Source organism: Panthera pardus, unplaced genomic scaffold (assembly GCF_024362965.1).
Source record: "Panthera pardus isolate Hobbes unplaced genomic scaffold, ASM2436296v1 HiC_scaffold_21, whole genome shotgun sequence".
Classification (NCBI taxonomy): domain Eukaryota; kingdom Metazoa; phylum Chordata; class Mammalia; order Carnivora; family Felidae; genus Panthera; species Panthera pardus.
The window spans coordinates 27901880-27926386 of record NW_026526777.1 but is presented as its reverse complement, the minus strand read 5'-3'; the positions used below and the strand labels follow the sequence as shown (position 1 = coordinate 27926386).

The 24507-nt window shown below is 49.1% G+C and overlaps 1 protein-coding gene and 1 non-coding gene across 3 annotated transcripts in view; one reads left to right on the top strand and one right to left on the bottom strand.

Annotated features, from left to right (window-relative positions):
- The window catches only part of SYT2 (synaptotagmin 2), a 103284-nt gene that overhangs the window by 66127 nt on the left and 12650 nt on the right, over positions 1 to 24507 (bottom strand). The window lies entirely within an intron of this gene.
- Positions 24185 to 24291, top strand: LOC128778960 (U6 spliceosomal RNA). Its single transcript, XR_008424813.1, has one exon. It is a non-coding gene; the product is annotated as a U6 spliceosomal RNA (small nuclear RNA).

Below are 24507 nucleotides of genomic sequence, written 5' to 3'. Positions count from 1 at the left end.
AGAGCAGCTCAACAGCATACAGAGGGATGGAGGTGGACATCCTGGTGTGAACAGAATAGAGGGAGGAGACCTGGAGTGCACCCAGAATATAAAGGTATGGAATATACTTCTGACAACCGCCCCTCATATTCATAGACAAATGTAAATAATCATCTGCTCTCATACCCATCCATTTTTTATACTCAGACACACACCATATAAATTGTAGCTACAACACAAAATATCTGCTTCAAATCTTTTTTTAATGTGGTCTAGAACTCTCAGGTGTGATGTGGGAGGTAAACAGAGTAATATATGTGAAAGTGGTGTATAAAGTTTATAGCACATTACTCAAACAAGTACAAAAATAGAACCTGGATTCTAACGTTATTCTGTAGTTAGTTTGTTGTAAGTGGAGGCTGCTAGTGATGGTTATAGGTGGAATTATTCTAAGATTTACAAGCTTTAAAGATTCTGGGATAAAGAGAAACCCTTTAGTTTGGGAAAAGATCATAAGGACAACACCAATTTATCGCGTGCTTACTACATGCCAGGTATTTAATGTGCATTATTCTATTTATCCCTTGGAACATTTCTGAGAGGCAGAAAACTCTCTCAGTTTTCCAAAGGAAACAAGGTTAAGTAACCAGTGGAAAAGCTCATGGCTGCTGAGGGCAGAGCCAGGATTTGGGCTTGGGTCTGTCTTGTTTTAAGTTCCACCTACCACTGTACAAGGCATCTCCTCAAAGAAAAGAGTCAAGGCACTGCTGAAGGGGACCTGGGGAACCTGATGGCCTTCATTTTGAAGGCACATGTATTTCTTGAACCAGAAGCCAAGAAGAGTTAAATCAGGTAGAAAGGATGTGAGGAACAATGGTTGAGTGGAAGAAAAAAACATGGTGGTCAGGGGTGCTTGGGTGGCTCAGTTGGTTGAGCATCCAGCTCTTGATATTGGCTGGGGTCATGGTCTTGCAATTCACGGGATCGAGCCCCACAGCCCCACATTGGGCTCTGCACTAACAGCATGGAGCCTGCTTGGGATTCTCTTTCCCTCTCTCTGCCCCTCTCCTGCTTGAATGTTCTCGTTTGTTCTCTCTCTCTCTCTCTCTCTCTCTCTCTCTCTCTCAATATATAAACTTGAATTTAAAAAGCCATGGTGGTCAGGTGTCTGTATCTCATTTTTGTCAAGGTTTCAGAAATTCTGGAACCCGTTGATGAACCTGAAAGTCTTGAGCTCTATGAATGAATTCAGAGTGCAGGAGTGCCTGGGTGGCTGAGTCAGTTAGGCATCTGACTCATGGTTTCTGCTCAGGTCATGATTTCAGTTCGTGGGATCGAGCCCTCGGGTAGGGCTCTGCGCTGACAGTGCAGAGTCTGCTTGGGATTCTCTCTCTGCCCCTCCTCTGCTCATGTGCACGCTCTCTCTCTCTCTCAAAATAAATACACTTAAAAAAAATTCAGAGCAAATTAATTCCACACAAGCCATGAAAACATCAGCTACTAATAAAAAATTAGATATTGTAAGTCACATAACTAGCCAAAGTCCTTGTATCTCTTTAAGTTTTCCATTAAATTGTGGGTTAAAACACCTTTTAGAAATACTAGTTAAGGTTTAATCCTTACCTTTACTAGATTTTAAGAACTATGGTTGAGTGGAAAGACATGAATGTGCCCCTCTCATCTAGTCCACTTACCCAGGAGCCCTGGGCATAACTAAGGCACTGCCATCTGCCTGGTGACAGCTTTTCCAGTTGATGTGGAAGGAGAAGGTCTGATGAATAGAAGGCTTGCAGGTTCAGGATGATGGTATCACACTCCACCCCAAGCATTCATTGCCTTATGTGTACTCTCAGACATATATGGCGGCACTCATAAGGAAGAAGGGCCCATGGCAGCCCAAGAAAGGAGGGAAACCCAGAAAACACCCTAATGCTGTGAGCCAGAGGTTATGGGGGGGGGTGTTTTCAGTGTTTAGGATGATGCCAGAATGTTAGAATTTAACTCCCCTGCAGGTTGCCAGGTCCCATGGGGACCCTACCTCACAGGAGCTCTGGAGCAGATGGAGAAGAAACTAGGAAATGCTGTTACTCCAGAAGCTCAGGAACCCTCCAGAGAGAAGGTTGCAGGTAATAGAAAAGTGAGAGAATCAGGCACTTAACTCTTTAACCCCTACATTGCCAAATGTCCTTTTGCACGCAGTGAGCTATTGGCTGAAAATTGGGGTGAGGCACCTGAGTGCTCCAAGGAGCTGAGGAACTGCAGAACCCCCTTCCCCAGCTAGCCATCACCAGGAACCAACATTCTTCCTTGAGCCATTCGCTGTGTAGGAAAATGAAGGGAGAGGGGGGCAGGGGGATGCAACTACATTGGGCACTAAATCAAGATTAATGAAGTTCCCGCCAGGATTAATTACTGCACTCCCTGGGAGCTTGCGAGCATAACGTGGGCATGGCCATTTATAATGGCCAAGTCTGGATCTGAACAGCATGGATGGGAAGTGATGGGCAACTTAACCCTCTCACAACCTGACGCCTGAAGGCAGCTGAAAGGAAGCAGAGTGAAAGGAGAGCGCCCCTGACAGCCCTGGGTCACTGCTCTGCATTAAAATGAATCCTTGTCCCAGTTCTTTCATCTTTTTGATCAATGGAGGCTCTGAAGAAGCCATAGTCAGCCCAGGTATCATTGATAAAACAAAAGAAGCAGTGTATTCAACGGCTTGCGGATGGGGAAGCTAAGTTTCAACATGACTTCCCTTCACAGACTCTCCCTCCCTTTCTGGACCCTAAATGTGCACCATACCAAGGCCTCTCCATGATGTGGAGGCCAACTGAGCCTGTGCCTGTTCATGTGGTCAGTGCTGATCTAGGCAACCTAGCAGTTGTGCTAGGTGACTCTTCACTTCCCTAAGACATCAGCTGGTCTCATGAAGCAGTCAGATCAACAAAACATAAAGGCACCTTTCACTTGTCCCCCATGGCTTCACAACAGGAGTTGAGACATGGCTTCATGGCTTCACAACAGGAGTGACAGAGGTACTAGCCCTCAACCAGTGCGCATGTGAACGAGGCACAAGAGGAGCCCCACTTTCAGAAACAAAGCCATGACCATCCTCCCTGACTCCAGAAAAAAAGCTAAAAGAAGTTTGGGGAAGAGTGGAGACCAGAGTCAGCCCCGTGACCTGTGACTTCAGAGCTGGAGAGAAGTATCACTGTTCCTGCTCGCCTGGGACAAGCTCACAGCTCCAGGACCCCATCCTAGTCATTTGTCCATCAGGGCAATACCACTGAGAAATGGAGTGTGGCACCCCTGCACCCATGGTGGCCCCCCTGGGTCAGAGAAATAAAAGTCAACACCCAGGGCCCACCAAAATGGGACTGTGATAAACTACCTATTATTTTCAACTACAGTCTCATCCTTTAAATGCACTGCAGAATGAGATGGGATGGGCTTCAGGTCTGACTTTTCACTCTCTGATTATAAGAAACCTAAGACCTGAACTTGAATTAAGGTACTGTGCCCTAGAAAAGCCCCCAGGTAGCCTGCAGAAGCAAAAAAAAAAAAAAAAAAAAAAAAACCCAAAAAAACAAAAAAACAAAAAACTCCTCTCCCTGGGAAGGTAGCATACAATTTGTCAAATACAGTGCTTAGCACACAATTGAAGAAAATCAGACATGCAAGGAAACAAGACACCTTGAATGAGAACAGGCAGGAACAACAGATAATAGAAAGAGACCCACAGGCACTCCGGGTGTAATGACTAGCAGATGCTGATTCCAGAACCACAGTTGGCTATGATCAAGTCAATAGAAAGCCAACCGGGGAAATTTCAGCAGGGACCCAAAAGCTATAGAAAGTACCATATGATATTTTGGAAAGAATGACATGCAAAGCTCGGAACTGACAAATACAATAGCCAAAAATAAGAATTCAACGGGCAGGCTTCACCACAGGTTTAACACAGCTGAGGAGGAAATTAATGACGTAGAGTATCGATGAGAAGAAATGATCCAGTACACAGTGGCAAAAACTGGGCATCTTGCTTAGAGACGGGAATCAGAAGTCTTCCGGAATAAACAGCAGGATAATCCCACAAGACTGTGGGTGGCATGTGGCAGGTCAACTTCAGCGTTGGAACAGGTTAAGTCAAAAAGTAAGTGCAAAGGGCCCAAACAAGATTATAAAACCATGGGCTTGAAACCTCAGTTACTTTCCAGGAAAGAACCAGCAATCTGTATCCAAATTAGGCCCAAACAAACCAAAACTACATGGATGTTTTGTCTAGATACTCCAAAAACAAACTCAAAACAACTGAGTTTTGACTCAATGAGTGCTTTTCCTCGCCAAATGGATCAAATGACATGGATGTTTGTGTATCATGAAGACCTACGCTACCCATATCCCTGGGGGAGGTCCAGACGGCGCCAGCTGACAGGATGCGTTACCCAGGGAAAGAGGCCACAGTTACCTTGGGGTGACCTCCAGGAAGCAGACTCGCCCACACTTCCAGCCCCGTTCTCTGCTCTTGGGCAACCGGAGAGGCCCCCGCTGCTGGCACGCCCCTCGCAGATTTACTACTCTGTTCCCACCACCGTCTCCAGCCACCTCTAGTTGTTCAGGCTGTAATGCATTTTCTACATCTGTACAAGATTTATTCGAGGCAGGGAGATTTATTTAGCACATTCATGCTCAACAGAGAGGACAATTCCTCATAGAGTTCTGATCTCATTTGCCATTAGAAACCTGGATGAGATTGCTTGGGTGATGGGCGGCGAGAGTTGGCTGACTTTGGGTAGGAGTGAATGTGCGCGCGTGCATTTACATGGACGTGAAATTTACGTGTACCGTGGGAAGTCCTGTGTGGGCAGGCTACTGTGTGAGTATTCTTGTGTGAATGATGGGAGAGCACAGGTGTATTTAATTATGCATACACCCAGATGTTGGCATGGTATATTCAAGCATGTGAACATCTGTATGGAAGAGTATGAAAATCTGTGTAATATGATGTTATCTAGATACATATACAAATAGAGGAGGATGAGCTTTAACAAATGATGGTGTGTACACATCATGATCGTGCATGTCCAGTCACACACTTGTATCTGTACAACCAGTGGGAGTGCAATCCATTACCAACCAAAGGATTCTTCTTTTTCTATTTTTAATGTTTATTTATTTATTTTTGAGAGTGAGAACACAACCAGGGGAGGGGCCGAGAGAGAGAGAGGGAGACACAAATCTGAAGCAAGCTCCAGGCTCCAAAATGGCAGTGCAGAGCCCAACACGGGGCTCGAACCCATGAACCGTGAGATCATGACCTGAGCTGAAGATGGACGCTCCACTGACTGAGCCACCCAGGCGCCTCCAGAGGATTCTTCTTAAACAGTGAGCCACATGATCTCTCCTCAGCTTAAAACTCTTCAAGAGTTCCCAGTGTGCTTAGGATGAAATTCCAACTCCTTAATCTGATCTTAAAGGCCTTGCATGGTCCAGCCTGCCCACCACACTGACCTCACTCAGCTGCCGGCTGGCACCCCTTCCCGCCCTGCTCTGGTCACACCAGCCTCACCAATGTTTCCTCCACCCACCATGCTGGCCTCTATTGTAATACTTGGGGATTCCCAGCCTGCAGGCTCTGCTCTGAGCCCTTCACTGCTTTTTTCACCACCCGAGGTGTCAGTCTGTTCAGTCTTCTATAAAAATACCATAGACTGGGTAGCTTATAATCGGACATTTGTTTTTCACAGTTCTGGAGGCTGGGAAGTCCAAGATCTAAGTGCTGGGAGATTCGGTGTCTGGTGAGGGCCTGCTTCCTGGTTCATAGATGGCTGTCTTTCTACTATGTCCTCACATGGCGGAAGGAGCAAGGGAGTTCGCAGGGGTCTCCCTGAGAAGGGCGTTAATCCTATTCATGAGGGCTCTGTACTCATGACGTAGTCCCCTCCCAGAGGCCCCACCTCCCAACATCATCACATTAGGGATTAAGTTTCAACGTGAATCTCACTACAAACATTCAGTCCATGGCACCTGCCTCAGCTCAAATGTCTCCTCTTTAGAGAGGTCACTCCTCATTATATCGCCATTTCATTTTCTTCAGAGCACTTACTACCACCTGAAATTATCTTGTTCGTGTATTTACCTTGTTGACTGTCTCTCCACCAAAATGTAAGCTGCAGAGAGGGGGCCACTGCCTTCTTGTTCATGTCTATGCAGTGCTTGGCACCTAGGAGTGGCTCAGTAAGTATCTGTTGAATGAAGGACTTTACATGTGCAACCATGTGATATGTATAAGGAAAAATAAGATGCGGTGATTACCTGTGGACATTGGGCGCATGAATTAGAATGAGTCTGTATTACCATATATTTAATGTACAGTCATCCATTCAACCGCTATTGACTGAGCTCCTATCAGACACTCTAACAGACCCTGGAGACATGCTAATAGGCCCTACTCTCATTGAGCTTACAGACACATAATAAATTATCAAAAACATAAAATTATGCCCAGACTATGAACGCAAAGCATAGTGAGCCAAGAGTATTTGACCAGCCCATGTAGCTGAGTTGGGGCCTGAACAAAGGGATCCTGAGAGCTACAGGCACGGCCGAGCTGAAGCAGCACAGGTAAAGGCTGCACTTTGCACTTTCAAACACAAAGTGTATACAGTATGTTAATTTGTAGTTGTCATCACTAGAGATCCTGAACACAGAGCAGAAAGGACTTCTAGTCTTTTAGGATGAAACATATTCACTCGCTGACGCCCAAATGGGCCTCTCTCATGGCCTCTTGGCTGGTCCGGCTCCACCTCCCCCCACTTCCTTTACCCAATCCACCCAGCCAGGTTGATAAATCTGAAACAACACCTAATGGGCCAAATTAAAGCCCTTCAATTGAGGTTCAGGCCACCTGTCACCTGGCCCTTGCCCACATGGCCATCATTGCTAACCTCTTTCATGCTCCTACCAGGAGCTATGTGTGTTGCCCTATACTGAACGCTCTGCGTCCTCTCTCTTAGTCCTCACGGCCGGTTGCACAGCTACCAGTCTGCCTAGTTTACAGATGGGGAGACAATAACTTGTCCCTGGTCATCCCATGAGTAAGTGTCAGAACCAGGTTCCATCCCAGCCCGACTCACTCCAAAGGCCAGTTTCTCCAAGGCCACTGCTTTTCTCATTCCTGCAGCCAGGCAGGTGACTCGCTGTCACTCCGGCCCAGGTGCCCAGGCCACGGCCCCTGCCATGGGATGTCCATCTCCCTCCCTTCCGCCACTGACTCAAGTCCTGTGTTCTGCATTCAACATGCATTTATGGAGCCGGGTGCCTTCACAGTGTTGGGAACAGGAGGTTGGGAGAGAACCATCCTGGCCTGCAGGAGCCCAGGGGCAGAACATCCCACCCAAAGCCGGATCCGAACTCTCAACCCATGCCAATCCCACCCTCTGAACTCCATTTTCAAACCTCACCACCCAGGGGGTGCTTGTCTCCAACAGATTACCAGTTTCTCAAGGGCAAAAACCCGGCCTTATATTTCTTTGCCTGCCTGACAACTTCTAGCAGACAGACCCTCCCTCAATTCATATTGGCTGATTATATTTCTCTTTGCCTTTTCCTGCTGAGACTTATGTTTGAACAAGTGGTGTGAATCTGGCATTTCACAACAGACAACCAGGCTCAGTGTTCAGATAGAACAGCTCTCACCAAAACAGGAGCTTTCCACCAGGCGAGCATTTGGCCTTAATAGTAGAAGGCTATGCTGAAACTAGACCCATGATATTGCTAACGGCTCTCCCTCACTGCTTGAACCTGAACACCAGCCACAAAGTGCATAAAAAAAGTAAGTTCGGTTCTAAATTTCACAACATGATGTTGAGCGAGAAAAGCAAGTGAAAGAAGAATATAGACTATAAAATTCTGTTTAGGTAAAAGTATTACACACACTTGTGGCACATTGTTATCTCCCATCCAACACATTCTTCTTACAACGTGACTTTGACATTGACAGACAGTTGATGTCTGTCAGTCTGTGTCTCCTCCTTTTGAAATTGGGTGGATTCTGTGATTGCTGTGGCCAATAAATTACGGCAGAAGTGATGCTAGGTGACTAAGGCTAGGCAATAAAAATGTAATGCATTTCTACCTTGTTCTCTTAGGACCCTTATTTTTGGAACCCAGCCACCAGGCTGTGAGGAAGCTCAAGCAAGCCATGGAGGGGCTCACATAGACAGGAGCACAGGCCCCCAACCCACGGCCTCGACTGAGCTCCCAGCTACAGCTGGCACCAGCTTGTTGGTCATGTGAATGGGCCATCTTGGATGCTGTATGGACCGAGCCAGCCAGGTACCCCTGTAAATGGGCCATCTTGAAATGGACTCTCCAGGCCTCAGTGGAGCTGACACCATGTGGAGAAGGGATAAGCCATCCTTGCTGAGCCCCGCCCAGATTTCAGATGTCTGAGCAAAGTAGATGATGGTTGTTTTAAGCCACTAATTTGGGCTTGTTGTCTGTTCTCAGTCATTTTATCAAGTATCACCAGGTAGGCTGTGGTATCGGATAACTGATACAACACCCAAAACCCAACACTATACGGCTTGTAAAGTGTGCACAGCAAAATCCTCATGGGTGCCTTCGAAGAAGTGGACTGGGAGCCTGGGAGCGAGATTGGCGGTGATGCTCCGGAGGGGAGTCTAGCTTCATCTGTTTTCCACCCATGCACATATTTCATAAAGGATGGTGTGTGCATACATTATTTGTATTGTTTCTAAACACATGGAAAAAAGACTGACAAACATTAAAAGCTGTTCTGGGAAAATGGATGTTTGTCATATTTTTCTGCTATTTTAGTTTTCCAAAGCCAATTAAAAAAAAAAAAAATGTGGCAACCTTTTAAGAATCCAGTCTACCATCTGTGTGAACCCAGGTATAGAGTCTGTGATTTGGAGACTGAGACTGTGTCTCTCAACGAACCTCCAACCTCTTCCACTCTTTTTGTTTTCATTCTGAGGCTCCCCAGATTCCCTGCCTCCCCTCCACTGTCCCCATGGCTCTCATTGTTATCCTTTCCCTCTGGGATCCTAATTCAGTCTCCAGCTCCAGGGCTGCCTCCCTGCCCTGCCCCAGTCTCCCAGGGGAGGACAGTCTCCCTGTGCCCTTCTTCCCACACACACCCCCCCCACCCCCACCCAGGGCCCTGCTCCTCACCTCTCCCCAGTGGCTCGTCTATCTTCTACTTGCCTTGCCTCTTCCATCTACAGATAAGCTCAAGTTTATTCCATTTATAAATTTCAACACATGCACAACCTCCAGCTATCTGCATAAATCTCTTCTTCCTGACACAAACTGTCACCCGTCCTGGTGCTCACACTCCCCTTCTTCCCCACCGCTGACCCACTGGCTCTATAATCTGACACAATCTGGCTCTGGAAGGGGCCCCTGAAGTGCCAGTTCTCAGGGCACTTGCTTCACCTCACTGGCATCTGACAACACCCGCACCCCCGTCACCCCCTCTCCCCTGGCTCTGGTGCAACACTCGTCTCCTCTTCTGCTTCAACACCTCCCCGCCTCCCTGGCCATGCCTGTCCCGCTGGGGCGGACATCCCTACCCCCTTCTCTGCCTTCCCTCCCTGCCCCACTCCTGCACCTCCCCTGACGTCTCCTCCTCAGGCCCCCGCCTCTCCTGAGCACTAGACTCACACTTGCAGCTGTTTATTGGTAATTTCCACACAGATGTCCCAGAGGCACTCCAAACTCACTCCGTCCCAAACTACATTCATTCTCATCCCTCAAATTAAACCCATCCTTCCTCTCCCCTTTCCCTTCTCAACACACAGCACCATCGTCATTCACTCATCGCCTGGTTCAGAGGCTTGGGGATCACCCCAGCCTCCTTCCCCTCTGCCTCCCACTTATAATTGGTTATCAGGTCTGGTGCATGATTCTTCCTAATTAGCTCTCAAATGCAGACTCCATCTCCCAGAGGCCCAGGCCCTCATCGTTTCTCACCTAGATTCCACAATTATCTCCTAGCTGCTTTCCCTGTCTTCAGCCTTGCTCCCCTGAAAATCAGGAATCACATCTCTGCCAGACTGAAGTTTCTCAAATGCACGTCTGGTCTTATCACACCCCTGCTTATTATCCATCAAGGGATAAAATCCAAACTCCCCAGCCTGGCATTCAGGGCCCTTCATGATCTGGCCTCATCCCCAACCAGGTCCCCACTTGAGCCCATACCCCAGAAAGCCCTCAGCACTAATCACACCTTTCTACTTGTATCTGTGTCATTCCCTCCACCTAGGACACTCTAGTCAACAAGCGACCTCCACTTCTTCGAAACATTTACGGGATGTCACCTCCACCTGCAGATCCTCCCTAGCATGCTGAGTATTTCTACCCTTCCAGACATCATCTTGCTGAACTGAAGTAATGTCTTGTGTATCAGTTTCCCGGGGATACAGGTGCTCTGAGAGCTGGAACCATGGCGATCATCTCTGTGTCCCGGAACCCAGCACTAAGTGCCTCTACTTAGTTGGGGCTCCATACGTTTTGGCTAACTCTGGAGCTTCCAAGAATCAGACATGAAAATTCAGAGGATTCTAATTAATGTGGGCCATTTATGTAATTGTTGCTGAAATAGGAAACCGGAACATACAAGCTCCTGCCTCTAGGGGGTATATATATAGCAACAGGACCTTCCCTGTCCTACCTATGGAATCTTTGTGAATGATTCTTTCATTATGTAGAAGCAGTTGGTGAGGAAATGTGTCACTGTTATAAGTGATGGAACAAGAAGGTGGGGAGGGAGGTGCCCAAGAGGAGAAAGGGAAAGTAACCCCCAATCCTACCTAACCACAGGATTTGCATTATTCCTACACATTCTCAGCTTCTTCCTCGCCCCCCACCTCCCTGCTTCTCTCCATCTAAAAACATTCCCATGGAACTGAAGCCCTAGCTAGCTCACACACTTAGTGTTGTCCAACAAGCGAATTCCTGAAACAAACCACCAAGGGCCATGTAGACAGAGAGGGGGCACAATCCATTCTCCTCAGTGAGCACGTGGATGTCCGTGGGCTCCACATAAGTGACGAGTGCCGCCCCCATTGCAAATGGCACTGGGCTATGCTCTCGGTGACCTGAGGAGAAAGAGAACAGCTCTTGGCAAAACAGCTGTTCCGTTTCCCGCTCCGGTGCCTGGAGCCCACCGTTATGCCTCCAAGGTGGCCATAATGTCACTCAAAGTCGGGTGCCACCAACAGAGTCAATACAGCCTAGCCGGTGCCTCAGCGAGGTGTCAGGTCCTGTGACACCGCCACGTCCCACCCTGACTCCTGGCCACACCCAGCTCCAGTCACACACACACACACTCCCAGGCCACGGCCACCAAGAACCGGGAGCCCACCTTCCCTCACTGCCCACCCGCCTTGGAGCTTTCTTGAAGCTCATTGGGCTAACTCTACCCATTGGTCTAACTCCAAGGCGGCCCCCAGCAGGATCCTCCCAGGTCCAGGGGCCCCACAGGGTGAGAGCGAATTAGAGGGAAGAGTCCCCGGAACAGGAGATGAAAAGTGCGAGCTGGCCGCTGCAGACAATCCTCCGCCTCCCCCACTGGTGTCTCGTCTTATTTAACAGGAGAAATCCCCAGAGCAGGGTCCTTAACTTCTCCAGGCGCGGCCGGCAGACAGGAGCACTCGGGAAATGTTAAGTGAAATCTCTAAGAGGTCCCACTGAAAGCCCGGCAGTCTCCAGGGCTGAGAAAAGCCTTCAGACCAGAGTAGGATCTTCAGCCACAAGGGCAACGGCCTCGGATGCTCCCCCTCCACTCCCCTTCCGGGGGCTCAGATGGGAGCAGAATGGGCCGCCCTTCCGAATCGGGGTAGCAGGGGCGGCAGAGCCATTCTGTGGTCTTTGAGGCTGTCTTGGGGGTAAAGGGAGGGGATGGCAGGGCCTCTTACAGCTGCTTTGATGACCGTTCCCAGCAGTGGGGAATGTGTGGCAATGAGCTATCCCTCTTCCCCCCTTCTCCCCCCGACCTTAGCTGCAGCACTAAAAAGCACACTGAACTGGCAGGAAGTGAAGAAGTCCCATCTCCTAGCACAGCCTCCCGTGTGAGGAGGGAAGTGGGGTGCATGAAGCACAGGGGAGTGACGCTGCTTTCTTGGGAGCAGCTGTGAGCCTTGGTGGGGATCAGATCTGGGACAGGGACCTCATCAGCTCCCCCATCAACCAGTCAACTGTGGAGCCTTCTGATCATAGTCCCCCCTAAGGAGGATGTGGGGCAGCCTGACAGTGACCTCAGGCCTCTCAATCCGGTCTCTTCAGACCACTCCACCCAGAATCACCCCACCCACACGTCTCTAACACCCCTCCGCAGCTCTGGGGCCCCTGTCTTGTCTCCCCAGTGAGCATGGTAGATATTACTCACTGCTACGTCTCTATCCAGCCTCCAGCACAGGGCCGGCACCTAGCAGAGGCATAGAAAAGGCGTGTTGGTTGACTGAACGATGGGACATGTGGGCAGGCAGAGAAGGTAAAGGGAGCACGACCAGGTCACCCTGTGACCTGACTTCTGACTGTCCCCTCCCCTTTCCTGGCTCAAATAAGCACCCACAGTGTGCCAGGCACTGAGGGAAACACAGAGCCACCACCACCTCAGGGAGATTGGGCCTAAACACACAAAAAGCTAAACCACAAAATAACACAAGATATGAAGAGGTATCTCAACATCACTCATCATCAGGGAAATACAAATCAAAACCACAATGAGATACCACCTGACACCTGTCAGAATGGCCAACATGAACAACTCAGGCAACAACAGATGTTGGCGAGGATGCGGAAAAAGAGGATCTCTTTTGCATTGTTGGTGGCAGTGCAAGCTGGTGCCGCCACTCTGGAAAACAGTATGGAGGGGCCTCAAAAAACTAAAAATAGAACGGCCCTACGACCCAGCAATTGCACTACTAGGCATTTATCCATGGGATACAGGTGTGCTGTTTCGAAGGGACACATGCACCCCCATGTTTATAGCAGCACTATCCACAATAGCCAAAGTATGGAAAGAGCCCAAATGTCCGTCGATGGATGAACAGATAAAGAAGATGTGGTATAGATATGCAGTGGAGTATTACACGGCAATCAAAAAGAATGAAATCTTGCCCTTTGCAACTACGTGGATGGAACTGGAGGGCATCATGTAAGCGAAATTAGTCAGTCAGAGAAAGACAAATATATGACTTCACTCATAGGAGGACTTTAAGAGACAAAACAGATGAATGTAAGGGAAGGGAAACAAAAATCATATAAAAACAGGGAGGGGGACAAAACAGAAGAGACTCATAAATATAGAGAACAAACTGAGGGTCACTGGAGGGGTTGTGGGAGGGGGGATGGGCTAAATGGGTAAGGGGCCCTAAGGAATCAACTCCTGAAATCATTGTTGCATGCTAATTTGGATCTGAATTTTTAAAAATTAAAAATAAAATTTTTAAAAAAGAAGAGGTATCACAAGACAGAATATAATTAATTGCCAAAGGAGGCAAACAGACATGAAAAGCCAAGCGTCAAGGAGGAAGGGACTGAGGTGAGCTGCTTGCTGCTGGAAAAGGCATCAGAGAAGAGGGGGGATCGCATTTGAACCTTAAATGGGGTTGGGGAAGCACATGGATTTGAATACCCCAAAGGCTCCTAGAAAGCATTCCAGGTGAAGATCGCGCCTGAGCGCTGGCACGGAGGTGAGAAGCAGAGATCTGGGGCCGGGGTGTGGTCCAGTCTGACCCCACCAGGGTTTCTGAGGGTAGGAGGAGTGAGAGATAAAGCCAGAGCGCCGATGTGGGGCTAAGCATGGACACTAGCCAAACAACAAACTTAATCCCACAGGTAAATGACGAGGGAAAACAGGGAATATGCAATTAACCAGCCAGACCCTGGTTTCCCACACCACCCCAAATCTTCTGCTTTCAGAAGAAAAGCACAGTGAAGGTCAGGGCCTGGGCCTTCAGAAGTGGGCACGATGCCCAAAAAGCAACAAAAAAAGGCAGACAACCCGGGAGGAAAATGAGTGAAAACTTAAGTAGTAACTTTAAAAAAGGATATCCAAGTGGCCAACAAGTACACGGAAAGAAGCTCATCTTTTTCAGGCATCAGGGACATGTACATTGGAATCAAAAGGGGACACCATAAACGCCCACCAGACTGGCTAAAATAAAAAGACAGAAAGTACTAAGTGTTGGCAACACGGAGCAACAGCGATCTGCCGTCACCGCCGGTGGGAGTGCAAATTGGCAAGAGCATTTTGGAAAATGCATAGCCTTCGATGACAAAACAAAACACACACGGGCCCGATGACTCAGCAAGAGAATGTGTTTATCAGGAGGCATAGAGAAGTAAGTTCACAGCAGCCTATTCATCACAGCCCCAGACTAAAGACTATCGAAATGTCATTAACGATAGAATGGACAAATAAATGGAGGTACTTTGTCATAATGGAGTGTGACACAGCAATGAGAGGAAACAATCTCCAGGTACAGATAACGACCCGGCTAATGTCACAAGCAACGTGAAGTGGAAGAAGACAGTCACAAGCGAGTGCGTTTTGAAAAGTATTATTCTAGTTCGAAGACTAATCTATAGTTCTCGAAGCCACAGCTGGGGAAATGAGGCGTTTCTCCTTCTCCCTCAGGGGTGCTGGCGATGTTCTGTCTCTCTCTTCATCCGGCCGCAGGTAACACAAGTGTGTTCACTTTGTGAATTTCATCCAACTATACACTTACGATTTGTGTACTTTTCTCTGTTTATATTTCAGTCAACGGTTTTTAAAAAGAGAGCATATGCAGAACCCTGTCCACAGGAATTTGCCCCTGAGTGTCCCCACTCCTACTTACCCCTTGCCCCCTGATGTAACGGGTCTCGGTTGGTAGTGAAACCTTCCTCTGGCCCCTCCTGAACTTAACATGTTTCTTGACATGTTGCAGAGCCGATCCTCTGTCCCCGAGCTATGATGTCCTGACCAAGCTCTCCATCCCGGCTGACCCACCTCTAACCAGCTCACCTGCTCCTGGCATTGACACCCAAGCCCTCCCTCTGGCACCCCCGACACCCTCCGGGAAACAGCATTTGAGTGGGAGTGGGGCTGGCAGGGATATGCTCAAAAGGTATGTTAGGAATATTAATGTAGCAGTGGGCTGGGGGTGGGGGTTGGGGAGTGACCAGGAGCCCAGCCCTGCCAGGACACCAGCCTGGAAAGGATGAGGGCAGCAGCGTGAAGAGAAGGCCGCAGAGGCTGGGAAGGGAGCAGCATCCTGGGAGCGTCCCACCTTGGGAGGGAGACTGAGCCCCTGGCAGAATCAAGCTCTGGGAATCCAGCCCTCTCCTGGCAAACTCACCTGCTGAGGAAGTAACTGCCTGAACAAACAGTACTTTTACCTCCTAAGGAGTAAAATGAACTAAAATAGAGCCATTTCCCATTCACCTGGCTGGCTGGGTACAGTCTGTTTACAGGTTATGAGAAATAGAAGTGGGGTGTGCGGAGAAAAACCCGATCTGCACCAGTGCCCACCCTCCATTCCAGGTCCCCATCCTAACACCGCATTGCTCACACCAACATGAATTCCACTAGCAATGCAGAGAATCAATTTAATTATTCAGGCCCAGGTATCCAGAGCTTGAAACATACTCATTCTTTCCTCTGTATTTCTAAACTCACCATCATTCTAGAAATACAAGGTTTCAGGTCTCCCGATACCGCTGGCACTTTGCAGTCCTTGACCCTCCACGGCTCCTTTCCCATATATCTCTCCCTGTCAACCCACCCCCCACACACAAAGGGATGCTCAGGAGGGACAGAGAGGAAAGTCTGGGGGAAATGTACCCTTCGAAGCTGGTATCGGGGTGAGATCCCCACATTATTCCTTGTTAATGCTCTGTTGCAAAATACACTGAGTGTTTTATTTCAATCCACACTGATGCATATTTCAGGGCAAATTTCCTATTGCCTGTCACAGCTCAGGGGAAAAATGAATGCACATTTCCCCAGCTCCATTAGCTAGGGAAACAGGCTCACACTGCTAGCAGGCACGTTCCCCGCAAGTGAGGCGAGGGAATGAGATCACTGGGAAACAGTCCCGTGGGGTCCACGCACGGGGCACACGGGTGCACAAGGTCTCGCCCTCCTGGGGGTAAGTGCCAGAGGCCCCCTGGGGCAGGGCCAGGCACATCCACCAGAGAGGGGATCAGCCCAGGGGTCCTGACCCTGGCCTTCATTAGTGCTGTGGTCCACAGCTGTTCCCTGTTGCCTTCCTGCTTTAACCTGTCTTCTCTTTGTCACCCCTACTTTAGTCAGACAGATAGGGTCGCAAGGAAAACAGGCCACAACTTCTCTCTTTCTTCCTTGAAGGAGGAGTCCTGATGCCTCTGACTCTGCTGGCCTGAGAAAGCAAAGGCATGGTCTGGGGCAGGGGCCTCACACTTCCAGGTTCCCAAAGGAGCCAAGGACAAGTTACCCTGACACCCATTCCCTACACTCTGCTGGGCGTGGGCAGGCAGAGATGGCTCCTGCTCCAATCAGTCCCTTCGTCCACCACCCTGTAGGGCCACCATTCCTAACAAGTCCCCAACCCTAGCTTCCTGTCTCTCTCTCTAAGTTTCTTCATTTATTTTGAGAGAGTGCGCAAGCAGTGTTGAGGCACAGGGAGAGAATCCCAAGCAGGCTCCGCAGTGTCAGTGCAGACTCGGGACTTAAGCCCAAGAACAAAGAGATCATAACCTGAGCTGAAATCAAGAGTCCGACACTTAGCCGACTGAGCCACCCAGGGGTCCCAAGCTTCCTGTCTCTTAGTCACGCTCTCCAAGCCATCCCTTGTGCCCTGCCAGAGTGAGATCCTGGAGTGCACATCTCTCTCACCTGCATCCTTCCCACTGAGCATTCACAGCCTTTCTGAGGGTGGCTGCTTCCTGTTCCCCTCCAGCCTCATTTCTCCCTGCCCGCCTCCCAGTATTTTTGCCCTCCTCCCCAGCCTTTCAAGTCCCTCCAGGATACTTCCCACCTCCAAGTCTCTGTTCTTGTGATTCCCTCTGCTTGAAATGACGATCTTCCCTTTGTCCATCTGGAAAATGCCCGATGTTTCTTCTAGCACCAGCTCAGGCTTCTCCTTTATGAAGTCCTCCCCGAATCCCTTCAGCAGAACTGACAGCTTCCTCTCTTATCCCACTGTACCCTATAATTTTATCTTAGCACTTGCCTTCCTATACTGAGATTACTTGTTTGTGTGCTTGGACTGTAAGCCCATGGAGGGCAGGGGCTGTGTCATCACTAAGCATCTTTGTATCCCCAGCACGCAGCAGAGTGCCTGGCCCCTGGTGGGTACTCAGGAAAATGCTTGCCAAATGAATGAGTGAGAACTCTCAAAGACTCCAGTGAGATGTGTTTCCAATGGAAGTGTCCTCCTCTGGGAGGTCCTCAGGCCCCCAACAGTGCAGCCTTTGGTTCCCTTGCCTTAAACTCCAAAAGGCTGTATTGTGTAGCTTCCAGCCACTGGACGCTGAGTGCCCCCATCTGTGTGACAGGTTTGTGTTGCTGTCTCCTGTCACTTCCTTCACCCCCATGGGAGTTTAGTCTGAATCTCTACCACGTCGACCACAGGCAGAGAGGAGCCCTTGGCTCTGCCAAGACTAGCCCTGGGCTGGGCGTGTTGTAGACCTTCAGCTGAGCTTGAAAACTCAGTAGAGGGGCGCCTGGGTGGCTCAGTCGGTTAAGCGGCCGACTTCGGCTCAGGTCATGTTCTCACGGTCTGTGAGTTCGAGCCCCGCGTCAGGCTCTGTGCTGACAGCTCAGAGCCTGGAGCCTGTTTCAGATTCTGTGTCTCCCTCTCTCTCTGCCCCTCCCCTGTTCACACTCTGTCTCTCTCTGTCTCAAAAATAAATAAAACGTTAAAAAAAAAATTTAAAAAAAAAAAAAGAAAACTCAGTAGAGAAGGGAACTCTGTGAGTGGGGGGTCTCCTCTCGACCGGGCACTGGAGAGGGAACCCTGTGATGGTAACTCCAAAGGCACGTGTGGCTCTGACAAGGAGGGGCTCTGTTTCTATGAGAAACAGCCTTGTTTGTTTCTTTGTTAAAAGAATAGATCCTCTTCTGCACCATTAATATTTCCCTCTGGGAACCTGAGGGTGAAAGCTCTCCTTCTCCTCCCCTGCGCCTTCCTATTTGCCAAGTCCTTTGCACCTAACACTGAACTGAAGCTAAAAGAAGCAAGAATAGTCTTTCCAGCCATCACAGTTCTGAGGGCATATTAATGGAATAGGGACAGTGCCCCAGATGGCAGCGTGGGCCTGCTCCATGCTGCAGCCCATCTGGTCAGCCAGGGCCCCTCCTGCAGCAGAGGCCAAGAAAACAGAGATAACTTTCTCGCAGGCAAGAGCCTGGCTTCCTGGTCACTGGCGTTCCCTGTACCCAGGGGCTGGATTTCAGAGCGGAACACCAAACACGCTTTCATACTCCCACCGCAGTGTGAACTCTGGCAAGCTGAGTCTCACTTTCCCCAACCGTAAAATGGGCAAATGCAATCTGCCATAGTGACCTCACTCCTTGTCCTCCACCCCTAGTGTCAGAAGGGTGAAATGAAGGGATGTGGTAAAAGCCCACTGAGGTTTTCCCTCATTCCTTAGCAAGGATGATCCTGTCATTATAACGCTCTGAGCTGTGCCCGTGGGAGGACACAGTCAAGGGTCTACAATGAGGCAGGGAATAGTCCTGCTAGATGTTCTGATTTGGCCTCCTGGACAGCGCCCAGGTATCGAGCGGAGAAATGTGTCAGGTTGGAAATGAGAGATAGCTACAGAGGGATTTGGCTCTAACCCCAAAATCCTGAATTGCGTTTTCCCCTCTGTTAAGCAAGCATTACTCATCCATCTCCCACGCCTGTGATGTTACATGAGACCTTGGAGGGAGAGAACTGCAGACCCAAAGAACAAGAGGATCCACTTGGTTGCGGCAGGAGGGCATGGGACTAGAAGCCGGAAGAACTTCCTGATGGGGGAGGAGCCTGTGAGACTGGGAAATGGGTGGCCAGAGGCACTGGCCCCATCTCTGTCCTTGGGGTCTTTCAGAACTCAGGAGCACGGGCTGAGTTAGGCTGTTCATCTTACAGCCGTGTCCTCAGGTGGCCCCTAGTCCAGCTTCTGGTGGGGATGGGAGACATGGGAAAGGAGGAAGATCAAATGGGAGCCAGAATTTGGAGGTTCTGTTTGGGGTCTGGAGCTTCACAGAAGGTTCAGTGCTCCTGGGAGCAGCTCCAGGAAGGCCACCACCCACTGATAGGGTGGCTGAGGCTCAGCATGGGAAGGCACTCCCTTCAGCCGCACCATGGGGCCAGGCCCCCATTGCAAATCTGGCCATTCTCCTCCCTGAATTCCTGGTATACTTAAGGGGCTTACTCTCCTCCCTACTGAGCTGATCAGAAGGGGCACTTCCCCAACACACACACACACACACACACACACACACACACACACACACACAGAGTCACTCCCATCATCCCATCCCCCATTGGGGACCAGCCAGCCTTCTTGGCACAGCTGCTTGTGGCTGTAATTCTATCCCGGGATCCCCATGACATCATTCCCCACATGGTCAGTGGGGAAGGGGAGGAGGGAACAAGGTGGCTTTGGGACGGGGAGAAAGGGCCAAGAGACTTGTCCCTGAAGACACACCTCTAAGGAGAGGCATTGTGGGAGGGGCCCAGCTCCACAACCCCAGAGCTGTACAATCTTAGGCAAATCATTTAACCCCTTGGAGCATTCTCACTCATCTGCATAATAGGGCCATTCTACAGGGTTGTTTTCAGTACCCAAGAGGCAGGGAGCATTGTGGGAGGGGAGGGCTTCACCCCCCCATCCTCCATCCACCATCAGCATCCCACCATGCCCTCTCAGATATCCCAGGGGCTGCATGTTGCACCTTTGTTTACCCCTAACCATCCTCTCGGTCATTCACCAACATTCTGAATGTTGGACAGTGTAGCCACCCCATAAAGCAGGCAAGTCCAGAATAAAGGACTATGGGCCTCTGCCCTCTCCCCTGTAAAAGTACACCCTGAGAAGGTTGCCCCACAGGACCCTCTGCACAAAACTCACTCCTCCTTGGGGAAGTGCCCCCACACCCATGATTCTGAGAGTCAGGGAAACCCAGGAGCCCCACACCTACCAGGAGGGCAGCATGAAACATCTGATTACACAAACCTGCCATGGTCCCTGCTGAATATTTCATACAGGAGCAATGATCCATTAGTCACCATCAATTATTCATCCTCATCAGGGCCAGCGCCAGGGACACAGCATGGGAGCAGCTGGAGCTGGGACCCACACCCACTCTACCTCCACTCCCTGTCGAAGGCAACCAGAAATCTCTCCCATTCCCCCGCCCACCTAGGGTCCTACTGAGCACCCACCTCTGAAAAGTGTGCACGGGTAGTCAGATGGATATGACCCCACTGAACAGATGGCCAGCAAGTCACAGGCCAAGCTGAGACTGCAATGCATGAGCCTCACAGTAAGGATTTCCAAGAAATAAGAAATAGACACACTCTCTTTATCAAGTTCAACAAGCATATTTGGCAGCAGGTTGATGTCACAGAGGTGGCTGGACCAAAGGTACCGGGTATGTGTCCCTTGTAAAGACTCCTACTGCCAGGCCAGCTCTGGCCCCATTCTGAAGGTCTCCTTCCTTCAAAAGAAATCACAGAATCATGGACTCTCACAGTTGAAGAGAAAAGACCCTCAAGACCAAGCCATCAGTGTGACAGGAGCCCCTCCAGCAACATAACAGGTAAATGGCCCCTGGCCTCTGCTGAAATGTACCTAAGGACAAGGTGCTTGTGTCTCCTGAGAAAAGCCACTGAGTGTCTGGACAGTTCTAATCCTTCAACATTCATTCCATAAATATTTACTGAGTATCTTCCACGTGCCAGGCACCAATAGAGACACTAGGTTTACACCCAAAACAGACCAATTCTTGCTCTATTTGAAGGGTGTTGGGGTGTCTGGATAGTTCAGTTTGTTGAGCATCTGACTCTTGATTTCAGCTCAGATCATAATCCCAGTGTCATGGGACTGAGCCCCACGTCAGGCTCCACACTTAGCGTGGAGTCTGCTTAAGATTCTCTCTCTCTCTCTCTCTCTCTCTCTCTCTCTCTGCCCCTCTCCCCTGCTCATAGTTTCTCTCAAAAAATAAAATAAATAATTTTTTTTAAAAAAAGAACTGTCTTCCTAACAGTGGGTCAAAATTAGTCTCCATGTATCTTGTGCTCTCTGGGTCTGGTAGGAGATGAGAAGTAGAATCAATTCTTTTTAAGACCAAAGCCTTGGGCTTACTGCAGTTAAGACTATGGGACCCAGTTTGCTCCTCCAGGCTGGACTTGCACCCCCAAACCATCTCCCTGTTTGGGCAATGGTTTTCAGGACTTGGACCTGAGCAATGGGTACTCTTGGTGTTAGCGGAGTGTTAGCCCCCAATTCTCCCTCCCCCAACAAGAATATTGTACCCACACATGCAAACACCAGTCTTCTCTGCCAAGCAAGATACTTGTCCTATCTCTGACTCCAACTCCACTCCCAAGAACTGGTTTTGTCCACTGGTAAGGCAGGCAGTGAACCACCCGGTGTTAAAAATGACACAGGAAAGCAGTGCCTTAAATACGTTCCTCAAACAGCCTTCACCATCCTGGAATCCCATCATTATTTATCCAGCCTTTTCTGGGTAGGCATCACTGCCTATTCAACATGCAGATGCCTTTTTGTTGGGAGGAGTGCCATGTTCAGCAGAGGAGCAGTTTGAATCTGTGCCTGGGGCTGCAGAATAAGACATACCGCACTGTTTTCAGGGCTAGGGGAAGGGAGATGAGATTAGCAGGCCTGGAAGAGTGGCGAGGACTGGGTAGCATAGAACAGCTGGTAGGCACCTGACATCTCTAAAGGGAGAAGAACCCAAAGAAGAGATAGGAGGTAGCCTGAATATTGTCTGGAATTTCCCTTTTGTGTAAGGTAAGTTATGGAGAGTTTCAAGTGATCCCACCCAGTAAGTAGAGCCTGAGCTGCTTCTCTCATCACCCAAAGGATGATCGTTACACATTCTCCCCGACGCTAAGTGCCCTGGACAGGGAAACAAGGAGTGTTCGGATTATCAGTTTAGTGAAATATATGGTGGTCAAGTATATAGTGGTCAATATCTAAGTGGGGAAGATGAGAAATGAAGGAACTGGAGAATAGAAAAGAAGAGCTTCTTTTGTCTGCAGGATTTTCTGGGGCCTGCAAGAAAAGGACTGACCCCATTCAGATGAACCAAGAGGCTGAAAAGGTGGTGTATCCCTACTACAGGCACATAAGGACACAGCCATGGTCTGGCACTCTATCTTCTCTCCCACCATCACAGGCAGACTCCCCCAGCCCTCAGGGCTCTGAAGAGCCTCCAGTCTCTGCCCACCCTACCCCCACACTGGGCCCCATGCCAATCTATGCAGCCATTCCTCCTGTTGTAAGAAGAACTCCCACTGCAGCTCCCACAAGTGAGGGAGGGGCTCAGTTCTAACACCCTGCTGACCTGCCAGTGCAGAGAAGACTAGATTCTTCACTCTCATTCCTACATAGCCCCTCCCCTCCAGGGATGCCTAATCAGCTCCAGCTTCATGGCAGTACTCTATCTATCTTCAGTTAAGTTTCGTATAACAGACTGCACCATGCCACAAAAGCCCTCCCTTCCCACCAACCCAGGAAAGATTTTGCCTATGAGTGGAGTGGGCAATGAGGTATCTGGAATAACAAATATTACAGGGAAGATGCCCCTGTGCTAAACATTTCAGCAAGCTGGAGGGAGATGCCAGTCACTGAGTTTGGGAGACTCAGTGGATTCCAAGACCCGAGGTCATGTATTCCTATAACCTACAAGCTAAACTGGACCTCCCCTAACCTAGGTCATGTGTGTCAAAGCTACTTTTAAAGACCTCTTGTGAAAGATGATTATAGATACTCAGGCTCATAGCATATTTGGAATTCATTCCTCTCATTTTATAGAGTAAAAAGTGGGATTCAGGAAGAAGAGGTGGCTTGGCCAGGGTCTTGCAGTCAATAAAAAGTGATAACAATTCTTCACAACACCAATTATCTTCTCATCCCAGCCTCTATCTCCAAAATTGGAAAGTCAGGACTTAGCCTGTGACCGTCCAGTCTGGAGAGAGAGCGCGCACAAGTGCGGTGCTCTGTCCGTGGTGCTGAAACTCCCCTCTCAAGCAGCCAAGAAGCATTGTTGACATGCCTCTAGCATTGTAAAGGTGATATGGGGGATTTGGGAGGAAATTGATAATATAATCCAGGAGACCATTTACATGAAGGAGTCAGAGACTAATTCTAAAGGCATAAATAGGCATATGAGCGTGGGAAAGGGGGCAGTGTACTATCCCTACCCTTGAACAGGGTATGGCCCCCGGACTTTAAGACACTGAGATACAGGTCCTTTCAGAGAAGCTAAAAGTGAGAGAAAACAAAACAAAACAAAACAAAACAAAACAAAACCATGACTATACTGGTCAGCTTCAAAGTTTCCATGGGGAAACTTTCTAAGAAGGAAGTCACCAAAGGGAAGGCCAAGAGAAATTTGGAGACTATGTGGATTAATAGGAGAAACTTTAGAAGATGTGGGGTGATTTTGAAAGGTTCTGCCATAAGCCTGGAGGCTGGGCATCAGGATTTTTCAAGGTCATACCTCCAAAGTCCAGAATTATGACTGTGATCCTTCTGTGGTTCTTGGAGTCAAGTGGGGGAGGGAGGGATGTGTGTGTGTGTGTGTGTGTGTGTGTGTAATTAAAAAATCACTGTCAGGATTGTGTTAAAAAGGAGCTGAGTCTAGCCTGAGCCCCAAACTGGAGTCCATACTGAAAAAATCTGGAAGCCATGTTCTTCACAAGATCCCTAGATCTTTACTCTCTTCAGTATTGAGGCTGAGTGATAGTGGCTTGTTGGCAAAGCAAATGTTCAGCATGTGTGAATGGATCACATACAAGGAGCTGTTTTAGGGGCACCTGGCTGGTTCAGTCAGTAGAGCATGCAACTCTTGATCTCAGGAGTCATGAGTTGAAGCCCAGCATTGGACACAGAGCCTACTTAAAACAAAACAAACAAAGAAGCTGTTTTAGCAAGGGATGCACAGCACCCTGAATTTAAATGGACAGCCCATGTGCTCACTTTGGCAGCACATATACTAAAATGGGAATGATACAGAGAAGATTAGCATGGCCCCTGCACAAGAATGACATGCAAATTCCATGGACAGCCCACATGGTAGCAGACATCTGTATACTCTGCTGCAGGTTTGACTCTCATAAGGGAAGTCTCCTGATGCTGAGTTCACACTCACACACACACACACACACACACACACACACACACACACCATCCCTCATCTCAGAGGCGTCATCCTAACACTGATAAAGAAGAGACTTTCACTCTCCCAAGCCCTATTATGTCCAGCATTACTCTGTTCCTCTTCTTCCTCCCCAC